At 39.7% G+C, this 20,088-nt stretch overlaps 1 protein-coding gene across 2 annotated transcripts in view; it reads right to left on the minus strand.

The window, feature by feature from the left end:
- The window catches only part of cgna (cingulin a), a 59,700-nt gene extending 47,818 nt beyond the window's left edge, over nucleotides 1-11,882 (minus strand). For both annotated transcript variants that reach the window (XM_061982574.2, XM_061982575.2), the window contains exon 1: nucleotides 11,706-11,882. The gene's annotated coding sequence lies outside the window, so the exon portion shown is untranslated. The remainder of the gene's footprint in view (nucleotides 1-11,705) is intronic.
- Nucleotides 11,883-20,088: the final 8,206 nt, after the last annotated feature.

The raw sequence follows: 20,088 nt of genomic DNA on the forward strand, positions 1-20,088 counted from the left end.
TAAGTGTCATTGCACAACTTTGGAAGAAGTTTGTGTTTGTGGTGTGACTTTGTATCATCACATTTAGAGCACGGTTAAGTCAATTTCTTTTCTGCACCCGTGGGAGCTGCAAGAGGAAGCGGCGTCGCATCGCATTTGTGCAGCAGAGTGTGAATTCTGCAGCCGGCTGTCTTTCCACCAAGGTTGAAGAGACACGGCCGAGTTAAAGCTACATCAGCACCATGAGAGCGCTGCTGATCAGAGCAACGCAGCTGCAGTACAGTCAAACTGTGTTGTCGTGACGACACGTCATATCTGCTGGGCGTCTAATCTATGTCATGGAGGAGAAGCAGCTCCCGAGAGGGACATCAAGGACGAAGGGGACCCATCCTCCTATTGTCCAGCTGATGTGGGGCGGAAAACGAGGGCAGTAATTTTGAGAATGCCAAAAGAGCCCCCTTATAACCGCCCTGCTCTTTTATTCCCCCCTCTTCATGGACTATCCCGTTACAACAATTCATTTGCAAACTTCCTGCTTTTTTGGGGGTTGGATTTTCTTGCCTGGAGCGCCTCCACATTCTTGACAATGTACTGTCACGAACGACCACAATGTATCCCACTGGGCATCCTCCAATTAAGCACGACAAAAGTTGTTCAACGGAACAATACCGCTATGACAACAGGGTCAGCTTTGTCAGGGAAAAATGTCAGAGGTTTTGTGGGACAGCAAGAAAACAGAGTGGTGCAGTAAAGTAGAGAATGTGGATCTCTTCAATGCAGCGGCATACATAGCAAGTATTTTAATGACAGCCTATATTACTGAAGGAAATACTATAGAAATGAAACTAGGATATGGATTAGAGTAGTCAGTGTGCAGCTTATATTAGGGCTGGGCGATAAAACGATATCAATATATATAGCGATAAACAATCGATATCAATAAAAAATATGTTTGATAAAATATACAGGGTTTTTTTCTTCTTTGTCGGAAGAAAGCTGAAGTTAAACAAATTTCGGTTCGGTACGTACCTCGGTTTAGAGGTCACGGTTCGGTTAATTTTCGGTACAGTAAGAAAACAACAAAATATAAATTTTTTGGTTATTTATTTACCAAATTTGTAAACAACGGCTTTATCCTTTTAACATTGGGAACACTATAATAATTCTGCCCACGTTAATCAACATTAAACTGCCTCAAGTTGTTGCTCAGATTAAATAAAATGACAAAACTTTTCATCTACATATAAAAAGTGCAAGATTAAACAGTTTCAAGTCAACTCATCATGCTTAATTTATTACAGCATTTGGGAAGCCTGTAGTTGATTTTTATTATGTAAATGTTATATTTTTATCAACATGTGACAGCAGGGACCCTGCCATTCAAAACTAGGCTGCTCCATTACTAATGATTAATGTAACTATAGCTGAAAAAAATAGTACAATAGCAAAAGGAGAGCCTATTCATCCCTGAACACCATGGAGTTCATGTAGGCTTAATGATGCAGTTACATTATTATATCAACTATCAGAGACAGAAACTCTTCATTTAACATAATGTCCTTTTTTGCTGCTTCAACACAGCTCAATCAACACAGAAAAAGGTAAAGTGAAATAACAGACAGACAGGGCTTTGCTGTCCGTAACACACACACACACAGACACACACACACACACACACACACACACACACACACACACACGCACACACTGCAAAATGAGATAGCGTTACGCTAAAAGCGAATTAGCCTTCACCTCAAGCCAGGACTGCGAGCGAGCTCAGCTGCAGTTTATATTTCTAGAACGTCAACGGGCTCATAGTGATGTTACTAGTAGTTGACTGGGAGGTGTTTATTATAATTTGGGGAGAGTCCGCTGCCTGATGCTTACCTGCTAAACGCTAAGCACTGACTGGGTTGTTGTTTTTTTGTTGTTGTTTTTTTTATTAAATCAACATAAAAAACACGAGATACACTTACATTTAGTACACCAACCCAAAAAACTTCCCTCCCCCATTTACACTCATTCACACAAAAGGGTTGTTTCTTTCTGTTATTAATATTCTGGTTCCTACATTATATATCAATACAGTCTGCAAGGGATACAGTCCGTAAGCACACATGATTGTGCGTGCTGCTGGTCCACTAATAGAACTAACCTTTACCAGTTAATTTTACTCATTTCCATTAATTACTAGTTTCTATGTAACTGTTTTTATATTGTTTTACTTTCTTTTTTATTCAAGAAAATGTTTTTAATTTATTTATCTTATTTTATTTATTTTTTATTTTTTAAAAAGGACCTTATCTTCACCATACCTGGTTGTCCAAATTAGGCATAATAATGTGTTGATTCCACGACTGTATGTATAGCGGTATCGGTTGATATCGGTATCGGTTGATATCTGTATCGGTAATTAAGAGTTGGACAATATCGGAATGTCGGCAAAAAGCCATTATCGGACATCCCTACATTTAATATATTTTTTCTTGGCCCTTATATTTTTGATAGGACATAATAATATCAATAATTATCAATATCAATCAATATAATTATATCATGATGCAGTTTTTAGCCATATTGCCAAGCTCTAGCTTGTATCAGTGATTTATGCTGCCGAATCGGATCATAAATGAGTGAGATCGGCCGATACCAATAATTAGAGATGGGAATCTTTGGGCACCTTCCAATTCGATTACGATTCAGGAGCTACGATTCGATTACAAATCGATTATTGATGCATCTTTAGTTTATGTATATTGATGCAGTATTACATTTCCTTTCGTTTTACTAAATACGCGGTTATCACTTGTAACTTGCACCAAGAAACAGGTAAATTAATTCCCACATTTATTAAATGAATAAAAACGTGTGCAAAACTGGACTATAAGTGTCCGATAGTAAAGGAGTTGGTCAGATCTCTCAGAGAGGTGGCTCGCTGCAGTCTGCCAAATTTTAGAACTGCTTGCATTACTTTAATTAAAAAAATAAATCGATTGTCGATTATTGAGGTTTACTAATCCATTCAATAATCTTCTATGTCCGAATTGCGATGCATCTAAAAATCGATTATCAATAATACTGATCAAATGTATTATCTGTAATTTTTAAAATGTATTTATAGTGATTACTATTGACAGTTGAACAATATCAACACAATATTTAAACTAGTTCCTTATTCTCTCTTTACATGCAATTGTTTAAGCAAAACAATGTAAATAGTACGCCAATCGATCAGTCACTGATCTCGATCGGTAGATATGAATGAACAGGTAAGTGATCGTCATTGCCAATTAATGCCTTTTGATGGCGATTACAAACACAGATCTCCTCTGGCTGACATTGTATTTGTGTTAGTCCCCTGGCTGACTACTATCTAGCATCAAATTGTTTATCTCTATACGTAGTGTGGAGACTCTCCCCTAAGTTAATAATAGTCACCTCCATTACAACAAATAAACTACATTTCTTAGTATGAAAACATTTCTTTTTTTTTATTACCATTTATATTAACACAAGAGGTTGTACACCACCAACATCATGTAACATCTCACAGCAGGGAAGTCTTTTATCAACACCTGTTTTTTAAGTTTAGACAAGTCAACTTTGTTTGCAGTGCAAAGTAGTTTTGTAAAGACCACACAGATCCATCATTGTGTTTCTATTAATTACACTCAGTTGCAAATAATATTTATGTATGGCATTCATGTGCAGAGCTCAGATCTTTTACAAGCTACATCAAATATATAATGTACATCAATACAATCATTTAGCATGTTAGACGGGTGTGAATTTAAGCAAGGAGTATTTTGATGCCACGCAAAGCTGCGCGATGAAGTGATGTCAAGACCTGTCAGCAAATGCTATCTGGATTTAGAGCAACTTTATGGATTATTACATTACTTCAAATGTTCACTTTTTTGAGTGGATGAATATTGGTTTGTGAATTACTAAATCCCTGGAGGACGGTTGATAAAGCGCTGTAGCGGTGGTCAAGACTCTTGAGTAAAGCATATTCACTTCAAACCGACGCTAACTCTTATTAGCCTGTGTGATTTTTGAAAGAGGAAATATTGTTGTTACAAACTTTTGTGTGGTGTTGCTGTTGCTTCCTTATTCTTGATTGTTCCAAGCTGATTGTCAGATACTACCTGTGTCTTTTTTTATGCCTTGCAGCGGAACTTAAATTGAATGTAAGAGCGCGCACGTAACATAATTACGACGATAATTATGTTATGGATTTAAAAAATACAGATAGCCGTATCATTTGTTCAGAATCTTAACGACCCAATTACAAACCGGTACCAAAAAATGATGCACTGAATTTGGAAAAATAACAAAACCAACTACAAAATTTAATTTGAGAAAACAAAAATATTGCTTGAATCACTTTAGTATCGCTCATACAATGATATCACCCTTGGTGTGCACACCATTAATTCATGGATCGATCGTGTACGGACTGTGACAATGCTGAAACACCAACAGTTCTTGTTATATTATCCTCTCTGCAACTCTTATTGATCTACGATTCAATTGAGAATCGATTCTTACTTGAACATGATTCTCCATTCAAACAGTTTACCGCAATGCATTACTTGATATATAAATGAAAACCTCATCCATCTTCTTCCGCTTAGCAGCCAAAGCAAAGAAGCCCAGACTTCCCTCTCCCCAGCCTCCTCGTCCAGCTCAACCCGAGGGATCCCGAGGCGTTCCCAGGCCAGCCATGAGACATAGTCTCCCCAACATGACCTGGGTCTTCCCCGTGGCCTACTACCAGTCGGACGTGCCCTAAACACCTCCCCAAGGAGGCGTTCAGGGGACATCCTGACCAGATGCCCGAACCGCCTCATCTGGCTCCTCTCGATGTGGAGGAGCAGCGGCTTTACTTTGAGCTCCTCCGGGATGACAGAGCTTCTCACCCTATCTCTAAGGCCATGTCTACACTAAGTCGTTTAACCCCTTAAAGGAATAATTATTTAGCCTAAGCCCCGTTTCAGCCACACTAAACCAGCGTTTAAGGTTCCCCTCCTCGGAATCTCCGGCACTTATTATTATTACTCATTGATCGTTTACAAACAGAGTTCGGAGAGGAAGTGACGCCAGAAAGACTGCGCCCCACACAGGAAAACGGCAAATGCATTTGGACTGGCAAAGCAGACTGTATCAGTTATTGTCCGCCACGTATGTCGCCGACTCAACGTCTAAGTCCAGAGTATATAAAGTCACCAAAACCGAATGAACAATAAAGGTGAAGGCAAAAGAGTGATGAGTGTTCTGACCAGATATCTAGATCCCTAGACTGATTGATGTAAAATGTTCTTTATCACATTGTTTACGTGCCTAATAAAGATTTGATTAATTTATGATGTCTCAGGTGTGACTCACTACAATAGGGCCCCACAGCACACTGGATTCCATTTAATTGGAATACCACAACACTGGATATTGTTCAGATAAGTTAAATTAAATATTAAGAACTTGCACTCAAAGCAACACTGGAGATGACTATGACGTGCGCATTTTCCACGTGGACGGAGGGGGGCGGGGGTCTTAAACGGTGGCATTGTTGTGTGTGGACACGGATAAGGTTAGGTGTGATTTATTACCCTGGATAACCTTATCCGGCTTACTGTAAACGGTGCTAATTCTCATCCCAGTCGCTTCACACTCGGCTGCTAACTGATCCAGTGAGAGCTAAAAATCTTGGCCAGATGAACCCATCAGGACCAGATTTTCTGCAAAAAGCAAAGACCTAATCCTCCAGCCACCAAACCCACTCCCTTCAACGCCCTGACTGCACCTAAAAATTCTGTCCATATAAACATATCCTCCCTCCTTGAGCTAACGCGGTTAACAGAAAGCAAAGAAGCTTGGCTGGAAATTTCTCGTACGATGCGCTGGCTAAAGTTAAACTTCTACAGAATCTTTCTCTCTCCATTGCTAAATCCTGGACATATACATGTGTATATTGACAATAAAATGCTTTTCTATTCTTTATCATGTTAATAATTTCACTGCTGTTGCTTTAAAAACTTGTAAACGATAGAGGTTTGAGCTGGCTATTCAGTAAGCCACGCTACGAGCTAAATCGCGAACATAATAACAAATTATATTACTCACTGGCCTATTGTGAAACACAGTAAGCACTGATCCAATTAAAAGTAGTTTATTAGGAAAATCATAATTATTTTGCCGGTGGACGGGTCTTACAGTAGAAGGCCAAGCTTGATACACAACAACTTGAGCTAAAATTGCTAACGTACCATTCACAGATTTTTAACCTACGGTCATTACTTACTGTTTTATTGTCTCCTCCATTGCCATAGATAGTCACTGACTCTGCCATTAAATGTAGTTTTTCCAAAAAATCCATCTTCATATTGCCGGAAGCCGGTGATGCTATTGTCTTACAGTAGAGGCCTAAGCTAGCTACATACACATCGAACTAACATTGCAAACGTATTATTCACACATATATAATCTACTGTTATTTATTACCGTTTCATTGTCTTCTCTATTGCTTTAAATAGTGGTTAAATAAATAGTTGTTTTTTAAAAGTAGTTTTTGGGAAAATCTATATTTTTGGGAATGTTTGTGGGTGAATGCTCTTCTATGCACACACTCAAAGCAACTTCTTTACAGTTGAAGGCACATTGCCACAAATCATAAAAGTAAGGAACGTTTTACTTCAGATGAGGCTGAAAGTTTGTGTAGTGACTTGTGCTGGTTAGAGAAACCAACAACAGAGCATTTTCCATCATTGGATTGTTTTGCACAGCCGGATTTATATAAATCAAAATAGGCTGACTCGCGCAAGAATAATTGGGTAAACTTCTACTATATATGGATAATCCGCTGACGTCACACTTGAACAAAATTCCAAACGGACCGTTTGGAGGAAGTTTGAAGGAAGGCAAGATTGTTTTATAAATATCTCTGCAATGCCTCCACCGTTTGATTTCAAATTTTCGGTACTTATACAGATCCCAAATACACATAAGCAGGTACCAATAAGTAAGAAAAGTTGGTTTTGCATGATAGGGCCACTTTAACACTTTTTAGGGGCAACAAAAGAGTAGATTTAGCAAAGACTAAACTGACTAGCCAACAGACCATAAACTATACACTAAGGTCTTGGAACAGCGGCCATTTCAGCAACTTGAGGGGTTCCAGGTTCGAGTCCAGCTTCCGCCATCATAGTCACTGCCGTTATGTCCTTGGGCCGGACACTTTACCCTTGCTACCAGTGCCACACACACTTGTTTAAATGTAAATAATGGGTTTCACTAAATAATGCGCTTTGAGTCTTTGAGAAAAAAGCGCTTTCTAAATATAAATCAATACACTACAAATTAAACTTACAAAAGTGATAATAAAATAAGGTATAACAAGTGGACAGTTAGGGCAGCACGGTAGCACAGGGGTTAGTGCATGTGTCTCACAATACGAAGGTCCTGAGTAGTCCTGAGTTCAATCCCGGGCTCGGGATCTTTCTGTGTGGAGTTTGCATGTTCTCCCCGTGACTGCGTGGGTTCCATCCGGGTACTCCGGCTTCCTCCCACCTCCAAAAACATGCACCTGGGGATAGGTTTATTGGCAACACTAAATTGGCCCTAGTGTGTGAATGTGAGTGTGAATGTTGTCTGTCCATCTGTGTTGGCCCTGCGATGAGGTGGCGACTTGTCCAGGGTGTACCCCGCCTTCCGCCCGAAAGCAGCTGAGATAGGCTCCAGCACCCCCCGCGACCCCAAAAGGGACAAGCGTAAGAAAATGGATGGATGGAAGTGGACAGTTATAATCAGCTTTTTTGAAAATGTTGCAAAAAATGAGATTTTGTAAGTAAAGAACAATTAATGTTTATTAACACACACAAAAAAGCCCAAATTGGTACTGTTGAGTACTGGTATCGGGAATTGGTACTGTACCCATCTCTAGAGGTAGTATACGGAATTCAGTGCAAAAAGTGTACCGCAGTAAACACTTTACACTGACTTCTATTATTGTCCATTGAGAAGAAATAATCCAACGGTTGGTGAAACGTGAATGGGTGTACTCACTTTAGGAATAACTGCTTAACCACTGAGAATGATGAAAGGATGCACCCTTCTAATTCTTACACAAACTGGAGCTGCTTGTTTCGATGAAAATACAGCATAATGAGGTTATTAAAAGAGGTGTGGCGTGCAACGAAAGCAGTGTCATTGTGTGACGGGGGAGAAATACCACATTCGTGAGTCACCCTGTGTCAGCAGGTAACACAGTGACACTTGGTCGGTCAGACTGATCCAAATGCTGTAGTTGACAAACTAAATACATGCGGAAGTTGCTCACACACTCGCCCTCTTTCCATTATGCGGTCCACACAAAGGAGGCAGACCCTCTCTCTCCCTGCGGTGGTGGTCGTCCCAAACAAACAGCCATTTATTCCGCTTTTCACAATCCAAACACATTCACTTGTGCAAACAAATAGGTCAGTTCAATGTAACCAAACAGAACACAAGTGGCACTATATTAGAACACACACACACACACACACACACACACACACACACACACACACACACACACACACACACACATTCCAGACACTTGCCTGAGATTTATCTGCGTACACCTACTGATAGCAAGTGGACTCTTATCACCGCTTGTCCAGTAAAAGTTAAAGTTAAAGTTAAAGTACCAATGATTGTCACACACACACTAGGTGTGGCGAGATTATTCTCTGCATTTGACCCATCACCCTTGATCACCCCCTGGGAGGTGAGGGGAGCAGTGGGCAGCAGCGGTGGCCGCGCCCGGGAATCATTTTGGTGATTTAACCCCCAATTCCAACCCTTGATGCTGAGTGCCAAGCAGGGAGGTAATGGGTCCCATTTTTATAGTCTTTGGTATGACTCGGCCGGGGTTTGAACTCACAACCTACCGATCTCAGGGCTGACACTCTAACCACTAGGCCACTGAGTAGATACAAAACAAAATAAAAGCATTGTAAAGCAAAAATGAATTAAAATGGAGGTCAGTGGTACTATTATTAGTCACCTAGATACTTGTTTCATGAAACCTAATATGTAGGTTACAAATGTAAGGCTAATAATTGACTCAAACTTGAACTTTAACAGCCACATTAAGTCAATAACATCCGCAGCTTTTTACCACCTAAAAACCGAAGAATAATGTCTATATCAGACTTAAAAAGACTAATCCATCCATGCCTTTGTCTCCAGCAGGTAGGACTACTGTAATGGCATTCTCAATGGGTTCTGTAAATGAGCTGTAAAGCAGCTGCAGTACATTCAGAATGCTGCTGCTCGAGTCCTGACTAGAACCAGGAAATACAACCATATTAGCTCAGAGAATAGACTTTACGACACTGCTGCTTGTGTACGAGTCTTTTCGTGGTCTTGTGCCAAAGCACATCTCGGACATGTTAGAACCATATAAACCCTCTTGGCCTCTGAGAACCTCGAGGAGTGGTCTCCCGCTGGTACCCAGAGTCAGGACCAACATGGTGAGGCTGCGTTTGAAGTTTTGTGCTGGCATAAAATGGACTAAGATGTGAGACAGGTCTCAAATTTGGCAATTTTTTAAATCCAGACTAAAAATACTCGTGAAAAATACTGTGCATATGACAACTAAAAATATTGTATCTACTTTTTGATTTTAATTTAATAATTGTATTTTGAACTAGGAAATTCCCGCGGAAATTTTGATGGGCCTGCTATCTGGGACCTGGACCTCTGGTAACATATGTGGGGGTTTGTTGGTTTGTTGTTCGTCTCGTATTAGACAAAATAGGCGTACACATTCAATTGGCCCATTTTAGCCAAAAAATAGGCCCTTTTTTTTTTTTTTTTTTTTTTAAATCGTGAATAAGTAACATGGCAACTTGAAATGTTGCCAATTTAAAATACGCCCATAAGAGGAAAGTACACCTTTCCAACGGTATAACATATGTGGGGGTTCGCTAGCCGGTTCGTCTGGTATTAGACAATATGTCCGTACCTAGTCAATTGGCCCATTTTTTGTTTTGTTCGTAAATAGCGTTGCCACGGTAACACGAAATGTTCCCAATTGAGATTTCCACCATCGCCGCGAACGAGACCTTTCCGACGGTATAACATGTGTGGGGGTTCGTTGGCCGGTTCGTCGCGTAGTGGCGGTAAGAGAAATGTGTTGGAACTAGGGCTGGACGATATATCGATATGCGCGATATATCGCGGGTTTGTCTCTGTGCGATATAGAAAATTACTATATCGTGATATTCGAGTATGCGTTCTCACGCAGTTGCTTTTAGCTGCTGGCATTACACTACAGGCTCTCCTCGCTCTTTCCGGTCTCTCCTTCTCACAGACAGCAAGCGCAGCTTCTACACACGTCACATACTGTCACGACATACGTCACATATGTATACGCTCTTGCGCAGCAAAGAGGTAGCAGCATGGCTAACGTTAGCTGTGATGCTAGCGGTAATACGAGAGAAAGAAGGTGCGAATCTGGTAACAAATGAAGGAATAATGAATTCCCCCAAAAAACAACAGGGGGTCCATCGTCTGGCGGTGGTTTGGCTTCAAGTGGGAATATGTCGAACAGACAACCGTAATTGTGGGGCGAAAGCGTTGCTATAAAAAGTAGCATTACTGCTAATATGTAGCATCATTTGAAAAGTCACCTGCTAGAGAATGAACAGTGCTTACTCCGCATGTCAACATCTCCGTTCGGTGCCACACGCCCAAACCATCAAAATGCCGAGGCAAACATTTCCAGATCAACACCGTATGAGGAAATCGTGATTTTTTTAGTTGTGATTTCCTTCTCTGCATGAAAGTTTTAAAGTAGCATGAAATGCAGTATGAAGAAGAATGTTTTAATGTAGACACATAGAATCATCATACATGCATCAAGTGTTCATTCAAGGCTAAGGCAAAATATCGAGATATATATAGTGTATCGCGATATGGCTTTAAAATACCGCGATATTAAAAAAAGGCCATATCGCCCAGCCCTAGTTGGAACGATAATAATAATAATATTAATATAAAGTTTTAAGTATGAGCAATAATAATACGGGCTGCTTACATTGCAAGCGCCCATTCACTGCTGTTTAGCAGCATATGAATGGGCGCTTGCATTGCAGCAGGCCCATAATTATGATTATTTTGTATGATCTTTTCATTTATTTTGCTTACTTGTAATTTTCTGTAAACCACTTTGAATTTCCTTGTGTACAAACTGTGCTCTACAAATGATCTTGCCCTGCCTATTACTGATTTACAGATAAAGCCCACTTCCGGAAACACACTTTATTTTTTGAATAAGGAAGTTGTTTACGTCTTTATTGTGTTTTCTAATTACAAACACCCGAGAGGTAAGTGCGAACCTGAGGTTTTCTCTTCCTGAATGCATTCGTTTATTTACTTTTAAATACACTTGATACTATTAGTACAGGTTTAAATAGTTTTAGGGTAATTACAAAAACATGGTTTAGTCGACGTGACATTTAGTAGTTTATCTACTGATGAGTTAGCTTACTTTAAATGACGTTCGCGACGAAGCTAAAGTCTTCACAAAGACACAGCACCGTATATACATTTATATATTGTAAGTGATTTGATGATATTGTATTAGAAATAAAAGATGACTAAAACAAGACAAAAGTCATGACAGCTCGCCTCTGTCCCCTTTAGCTACCTATTCATTAAGAACATCCCCCCCAAAAAGTTACCTCTTAATCTTTCTCCACTTCCCTGCTCGTCTACGTCAGTTCAGGTCCACTCCGGAGTAAAATTGTCGTCTCTTTTCACACTCTTGCGTCTAAAAAAACTCCCGAAAAAGACGCAAATAGTCGCTGAAAGGAGTTCATTATGTGGCGGCGACAGCAACCTGTTGCCTTCCGCTGAGATGCGACAGTCCCGCCTCCAATCTCTCCAGAGGGAGAGATCTGATTGGACGACAGCGCAAGACGTAGGCGGGGCCCTAGGTGTTGAACTGTGTCTCCTATTGGTCAACATTAGATGTCAATCATTCAACATGTGAAGTATGCAGATTTTCAGATTTATTATTCAAACATCAGAAATGCAACACAGAACGAAAACTGCGTTGCAAAACCTGGTAGAAAAAAATAATGATAATTAAACCAGATTTTAAAATTTAATTTAAAAGGTTGGAAATGCTATCAATAAAACAATATAATAGTGCAATTATCTCACTGTATTAACCTAACTTTTGAATTCAACCTGACATTTGTAATCTAAAACAAGTTAAATAAATAAATATTAAACCATGATTGAACACATGACAACTAAAAGCCGGACAAATACATGTTATATTAAATTAGCAATTCCAACCAGAAGAGGGCGCATTTTTTTAACTTAACAAGTCCTGCTAATATGAGCAGAAGTAGTTACTGGAAAATTACTTTTTTATTGTTAGGACGTCAGTGCTCAATAAAATACCCCATGTAACAGTTGTATTGTGCAAAACAAAAACAATAAAGGAGAATATAAATTAAATGAAAATAGGACAGGGGAATCACTATTTTATTTATAATAGTCCCCGAGGAAAATGCCAGCTGTCCTGTGCAATAAAACAAGACAAATAACTACAATTGCATATAAATAGCGAAGAAGAAAATTTGAATGTATAAAAATGTAGTTTTAAAAGTGCTCAAAACATATCTAATAAAATATATTAATAGATGGATTGTGCGAAAAGTAAACTAGTAATAGTTTTAACCACGTATTGGATAGATTAGTAAGGATATTTTTATGAGGACATTCGATATGAATTAAGGAACAAATGCTAATAATGAAAAATAATAGTAAAACTATTCACTGTAATCAGAATAAAACACAGGACAAAGATTATAGGAAAACAAAATAATAATTAAATTACCACCATGCATGTTTTGTCAATGCATCTATCTACCTGCTGGAAAATTGAGTGAACTGACTTGTGAGACAGCACCCTCTGCTGGATGCATAGCTGCATTACCCTATCCATTAGCCACTGTCTGTCTTAAGTCAGCGTTTTTCAACCTTTTTTGAGCCAAGGCACTTTTTTTTCATTGAAAAAATCCCGAGGCACACCACCAGCAGAAATCATAAAAAAATGGAACTCAGCAGCCGATATTAGACTGTAGTCATTCTCGCAATTGTTGGATATAAATTCAAACCATAACCAACCATACATCACTATAGCTTGTCTCAAAGTAGGTGTACTGTCACGACCTCTCACATCACGCTGTGACTTATTTTGAGTTGTTTGGTGTTTTCCTGTGTGTAGTGTTTTAGTTCCTGTCTTGCGCTCCTATTTTGTTGTTGATTGTCATGTCATGTACGGATGTACTTTGTGGACGCCGTCTGCTGCTCCACACGCTGTAAGTCTTTGCTGTCGTCCAGCATTCTGTTTTTGTTTACTTTGCAGCCAGTTCAGTTTTCGTTTCATTTTGCATAGCCATCCCTAAGCTTCAATGCCTTTTCTTAGCGGCACTCGCCTTTTGTTTATTTTTGGTTTAAGCGTTAGATACCTTTTTACCTGCATGCTGCCTCTCGCTGTCGTCTGCATATTGTGTTTACGACAAACCATGTTCCCGACATTCACAAAGCAATTAGCTACCTGCTGCCACCTACTGATATGGAAGAGTATTACACGGTTACTCTGCCGCGCTCTAGACAGCATACACACTCAACAACGGCACATTATTTGCAGATTATAATTACTGGTTTGTAAAAAATATTTTTAACCCAATTAGGTGAAATGACATTATCTCCCACGGCACACTAGACAATATCTTACGGCACACTTGTGTTAAAAACACTGGTCTAAGTTACCATAACATTTTGTACAATTTAAGGCAGAGAAAAGAAATATGCGGATTGGCTAACGCAGATGTTTTGGACTCTACTGTAAATATTGACAAAATAATACAACGATTGCCTTGAAATAAGTCAACAGAACCAAAAACTTCTCCTGGCTCTCATTCAAATGCTTTGGATTTTTGCTCCTGTGTTCAAGACTTTATTCTCTGCCTTCATAAACAATATATAAATATTACAAAATGTAAGAATGTGTAAAACCCAACAACAAAACAGGCACCTAACAATGCCATGTCATGCTGATTTCTGGGGTGGGGACTCAATTCAGAATCGAATCTGGATTCAACGCGATTCGCCTAATGTATTATTTGGTATGATAATTATAATGGAACGTTTTCAAAGCCGGTTAAACGGTAGAAAAGCTTCTTCCTAAGAACATCTTTAAAAAAAAATATTCTTAAATATAAATATATGTATATCTATATGGCTATTTTTTTTTTCGTCGATTTTTTAAATTGTGAATCCATTTAGAATCAGGATGAATAAGAACCCCAATTCACACCAAAGTGAATCAATTTTTTTGTGCACCACTAGCAATTATCGTTTTCATCACGCTAGTATTGATTCAGTATTATGATGAGTATCGATACTTGGATTGACCAGCCAAACCTCAACCCCTAACTCAGCTAAAGTAGTCTAAAGTAGTCCGCTATTGATATCATTGCTTTCGCCATTTGGATCGACCCGCCCACTGCTGATTAAAACTAGTCTGGAAAACTGATCTCTCACCACACTATTATCAATTTGATACTGATACTTTCAATATCAGGATATCAGGATCTACCCACACCCTCAGTCTATGCAATTATTAATCTTATAATCCTAGACCTAGACAGATGCTGACGCTACCATTGGTATACATATACACATATACACACATATATATATATATATATATATATATATATATATATATATATATATATATATATATATATATATATATATATATATATATATATATATATATATATATATATATATATTAAAGTTAAAAAGTTAAAGTACCAATGATTGTCATACACACACCAGGTCTGGCGAAATTATTCTCTGTGTAACTCCCTCCAAATAGCACAGACACAATGGCTTTCTTGAACTGATTTATTTGAAGGCTTCCTTTCCCTTCAAATTCACCGTGAAAACTGAAATAAAATAAAGCACGTTATAAACGTAAAAATAACAACATGCACAGCATGTGGATCGAACATTTTACCGAAGTAAATACAAATAGAAATGACAAACAAATACCTCGTTGGCCTGCATGCTTCTTTTAGGAGGAAATTGTGATCTTCAGGCTCTTATAGCCCAAACGCTTGAAGTCCTTGTGACACTTTTTAGTCTTTGTGACAATCAGTTTCTCTCTTTCTGCCTTCACATGGCATGAAAAATGTTTACTCATACCCGGAAGTAGCTTCCTTACATCAGACGACAGACCAAACGAGACACTTCAAAATAAAAGTATGCCCACAAACTTAACAAAAAGGCATGACATTACATTTTTAACCATAGTAATTTAAATATAGCCTTCTTATGAACTTTTATGCATTTGATTTGAATTCCCTTTTATGAACTTAACTTATTATTCTGTTTTTAGAGAAATAAAACAAATTATATTAAATTATTAGTAGCAACAGTTACACTCCCACCAAATCACACAAATCTTAATGTGGGATTTCTTTTAAATATTTTTAACTTCAAAATAAACTTCTTCTGTTCTTATACATTTACAATGAAATTGCACTCAAGCAAAAACATGAAACTTAAACTCACTCTGCTTCAAGCAGAATAACCACCTTCTGTACAGGTCTGTCAAGAAACACTGTTTTAGTTGTGGGCTTTCCAGTTTTATCAAATGTGGTTTCACTAACCATCAGTTTTAGTTTCCTCACCCTACCATCTGACCCTGGGTAGACATCGGTGATTCTGGCCAGCTTCCATTCATTGCGTGGTGCCAGGTCGTCTTTCAGAAGGACGATGTCATTAACCTTCAAGTTCCTTCTGTTCTTGTGCCACTTTTGCTTTGATTGTAGATTCAAAAGATATTCCTTTTTCCAACGGGTCCAAAACTCATTGGCCAAATACTGGACTCGACGCCACCTCTTCTTAAGGAACAGATGATCTTCTCTGACGCATTCTCCAGGTGGGGGCAGTATTATTGTTGACTTCATCGTGAGTATATGGTTTGGGGTTAAAGGTTCAGGTCCGGATGGGTCATTTAAGTATTCAGCGGTAAGTGGTCTACTGTTAATGATGGCCATGACCTCATACAGTACTGTTCGTAGTGAGGTACTGTCGAGCCTTTGTGCCGACTGGTCGAGAACAGCCGTAAGAACACTTCTTATAGTTCTAATTTGCCTCTCCCATATGCCGCCCATGTGACTAGCCGCTGGAGGGTTCATAAGAAACTCGCATCCGAGAGCCTTCACTCTTTCTTGATCCATTCCTGTCATGACTTCAGCAAACTCTCTCCTTGCACCAACGAAATTGGTGCCTTGGTCGCATCTTAGCTGACGAACATTTCCTCTTATGGCAATGAATGTTCTTAAAGCATTGATGAACGCATCAGTTGTCATATCATCAACGACTTCAATGTGTATGGCTCTTGAGCATAGACACGTAAGTATGAGACCATATCTTTTCATGTCCTTCCTTCCATCTTTAACATAGATCGGACCGAAGCAGTCTATGCCGGTGTAAGTGAAAGGTGGAGTAGTCTCTGTTCTATCTTTAGGTAAGTCACCCATTCTCTGTTCTTCAGTACTCCTTCTGTACTTTCGACACTTGACACATTTGAAAATGTGTGACGAGACGACACTGCTGCATCCTAGGACCCACCATCCATTGGCTCGCAGTTCGTTCATCGTCATTCCACGTCCTTGATGATGCACCTTCTCGTGGAAGTGCTTAATAAGCAAGGCTGTGATATGGCTGCTCTTTGGGAGTATTGCCGGATGCTTCACGTGTGGGTGCAATGCGGCTTGACTCAAGCGGCCTCCAACTCTTAAGATGCCTTCTTCATCCAAGAATGGATTTAACTTGCACAGCTTACTGTCTTTCGTCTTGAGAACTGCTTTCTTACGTTCCAAGCTCTTTATCTCATCTGAGAATACTTCTGCTTGAACTAGCTTGATGATAGCAAGTTCTGCTTCTTTTCTTTCTTCCAGACTTGTACTTTCATTAGTTCTTTGTTTCACACCTTTGTGTTCTTTTCCACGTCGTTTCAATCTGGCAATTGCTCTTACTACTCTTGACCAATCAGAGAATTTCTTCAGGCGATTCAGCAATGATCTATCTTCTTCTGCCTTGGTGTTACACACGACAGCTTTGCGCAGTTCAGGATCATCTTCCTTGATTTCTCCCACCGTGCACTCTCTTATGGGTAGTTGTGTTTGCATGTTTCTTTTAGAGAAGTCTGATTCAAGGACCTTGATAATGTCCGAGGGAGTAATCTCCTTCATTTTGGTTCGACACACATAGTGTACTTCAGTTTTGAGGTTGAGATAAGGCTCCAAACTTGGTGTCACTTGTCTCAATACAATGTGATGGCTGACTCCGATGGCATCGCCGCAGTCTACATAGGGATTTCGGTGACCAATAATACTCCATCCAAGGTCTGTACGCTGGGCGTAGGGCTGGTTTTCTTTGCCAGATACGACTTCCCTGGGAAGTAAGGCTTGTGAGCAATTGTACCCGATGAGCAAACCTACTCCGCAGTCTTGCAGAGGTGGTATCTTATCTTGGAGATGCTCTAGATGGGACCATGCTTTTGCGGTTTCACCTGTAGGTATATGAATTCTGTTCGTCGGAATGAACTCACGCGTGTAGACTGGTGGTAAGGCAATCTTCTCACCTGAATAAAAGCCTCTTACTTGCATGTTGGTTACTCTTTGGGAGCTTACTACTGTAGTTCTTGCAGTCATAGTAGAAAGGTTAAGCTTGACTTGCTCTTTGTCCACTTCCAACGCATCTGCTACTTCACTCAGAACAAAGGTTGTATCACTTTGAGAATCCAACAGAGCATACACAAGGACCTCTTGCGTTGGTTGAGTTGTGGATGACAGCGAGACTGGGATTATTGCAGCCGTTTGTATGTTAGCTTTATGAAGTATTACTCTACATGAAGTAGCATCTTTTGTTCTTTCTTTGTTTTGGGGTGCTTGAGGACTTTCATTAGGATTTTCTTGACTTGTACTTGGTTCGGCTTGCGGTGGCTTTTGTTCATCTTTGGTTCGCTCCTCATGCAGACAAGTTGGATGCTTCTTTTCGCATGTGTCGCAAACACTCCTATTGCTGCAGTTCTTTGAGCGGTGTCCAGACTGAAGACAACCAAAGCATAAACTTTCAGCTTGGATGAACTTGACTCTGTCCGCCACAGCTTTCTCCATGAACTTCCTGCATTTATGCAATGTATGATGGTTCCTTTTACAGAAAATGCATGTCATGACATTATTTTCCTTGGAGTTTGTAGTCTTTTCATTGAAACTTGTCTGTGTCTTTTCATTAGAACTTGTGTTCAACGTCTTTGCTCCAAAGCTTTGTTGTCTTTGGGACCTTGGCTTGTCGGTCTCACTTGATTTCAGTGACTGCACTGAAGTGATAGGGTTGCAGGCGACTTTAGCTTCCCAAGTTAGAAATCTGACAAAATAACTGAAAGAGGGGAATTGTTTTTTCTCTCGTTCCATTTCCATAACCTTTCGATTCCAAGCTGCGATCAGCCAATCTGGTAACTTAGAAAGGATCTTCCTGTTTTCATTACAGTCATTCAGAATCTCCAATGCCTTGATGTTAACCATGGCAGCCTCACAACTGCGGAGAAAATCTGTGAACTCTCGGAGCTCAAGGCTATCCTTAGAACCCATCTTAGGCCACGCTTGGAGCTTGTCTCTGTATGCTTTTGCGATTGTAAATGGGTTTCCGTATCGCTCCTCTAGAATCTCCCATGCAGCAGTATAGGCAGATTCAGTTCCGAGCAGGAAGTAACCATCAAGAGCTTTCTTGGCTTGACCACCTATGTATCTTCGTAGGTAGTATATTTTCTCATTCTCTTGTATATTCTTCTGGTCTATCAAAGTTTGAAAAGATAGTTTCCAGTCACTATATTTCAATGGATCCCCACTGAATATTGGAGGTTCAGGAATTGGGATTCTGTTGGCACTTAAAGCACCTGCTAGCATCTTAACGAGCTCTGCTGTACTGTCATTAGAGGTTTTCTTAACCTTTGTTACGGAAGATCTATGTGTAGACAGATGACTTGGGGGTGCAGATACTTGGTCATCTTCTTCAAATTCATCTCCTAGCACGTCACTCCGCTCTTCTTTGACACTCCCTTGATCATATATCAGCATTCTCGCCTTTGCTGCATTAAGACCTTTCACTGTCTCCAATTTCTTTAACTTTCTCCGTTTTTCCTCTAGAGTCCTTTGTAGAGCTACATGCTCTTCTTCTAGTTGAGCTTTTATTTTAGCTTCCTCTTCTTCTTGCTGTAAGCGACGTTTTCTGGCTGCAGCTTCTTCTTCTTCTTGCTGTAAGCTACGTTTTCTGGCTGCTGCCTCTTGTTTAGCTATCTTCTTTCTAGCTTCTTCTTCAAGAAGGTTTAATTCCAATTGTTCTTTCTTGCTCTTGTAGCACTTTTAGAACAGCTTGGCTTGCAGCAGCTTCAGCAGCAGCTTCTTGGCGACCCACAGAAGTCTTGGTGCTTCCTTGCACTGGGTAGCCTTTCCAAATAGACATGACAGAGCTTTTACAAGTTGAGTCAAATATAGAACCAGCTTCTGGCCATTCTGGCTCTTCTTCTGGAATATTTCCATCCAGACGGCTTGCAGCTACAGAGAGAATAAAAGTGGAAGTCTGTGTACACATGTCAACTTTCCGTCGTGTTTCCTGTTCTGGAATTGAAACTTGGCGTAGCTCTTCATAAGCACTCATGACATCTGCAGAAAGACGTTTGATTTCACCAATAATGGAATTAACTAATGACTCATCCAAAAGCTCTTTTGATGATAATGGTGTCTTAGCAGCTTTAGCCTGAGCTCTCCATCTTCCATAACTGGCGTTGAACTTAAACTGAAGTGCGTTGATTTTCATAATTTGCATTCCTTTACCCTTTTCTGTTAGGGTTCTTGGTCTTGCACCTCTCCTCAGCTCTTGATTTTCCTCTTGCTGCTTTTCCTCTTCAGCGCCACTCTCATAAGCCTGTGCAGGTGTCAGTAGGACATCTTCCCTGTCCCTGTC

This window comes from Nerophis lumbriciformis, linkage group LG21, assembly GCF_033978685.3.
Source record: "Nerophis lumbriciformis linkage group LG21, RoL_Nlum_v2.1, whole genome shotgun sequence".
Taxonomy (NCBI): domain Eukaryota; kingdom Metazoa; phylum Chordata; class Actinopteri; order Syngnathiformes; family Syngnathidae; genus Nerophis; species Nerophis lumbriciformis.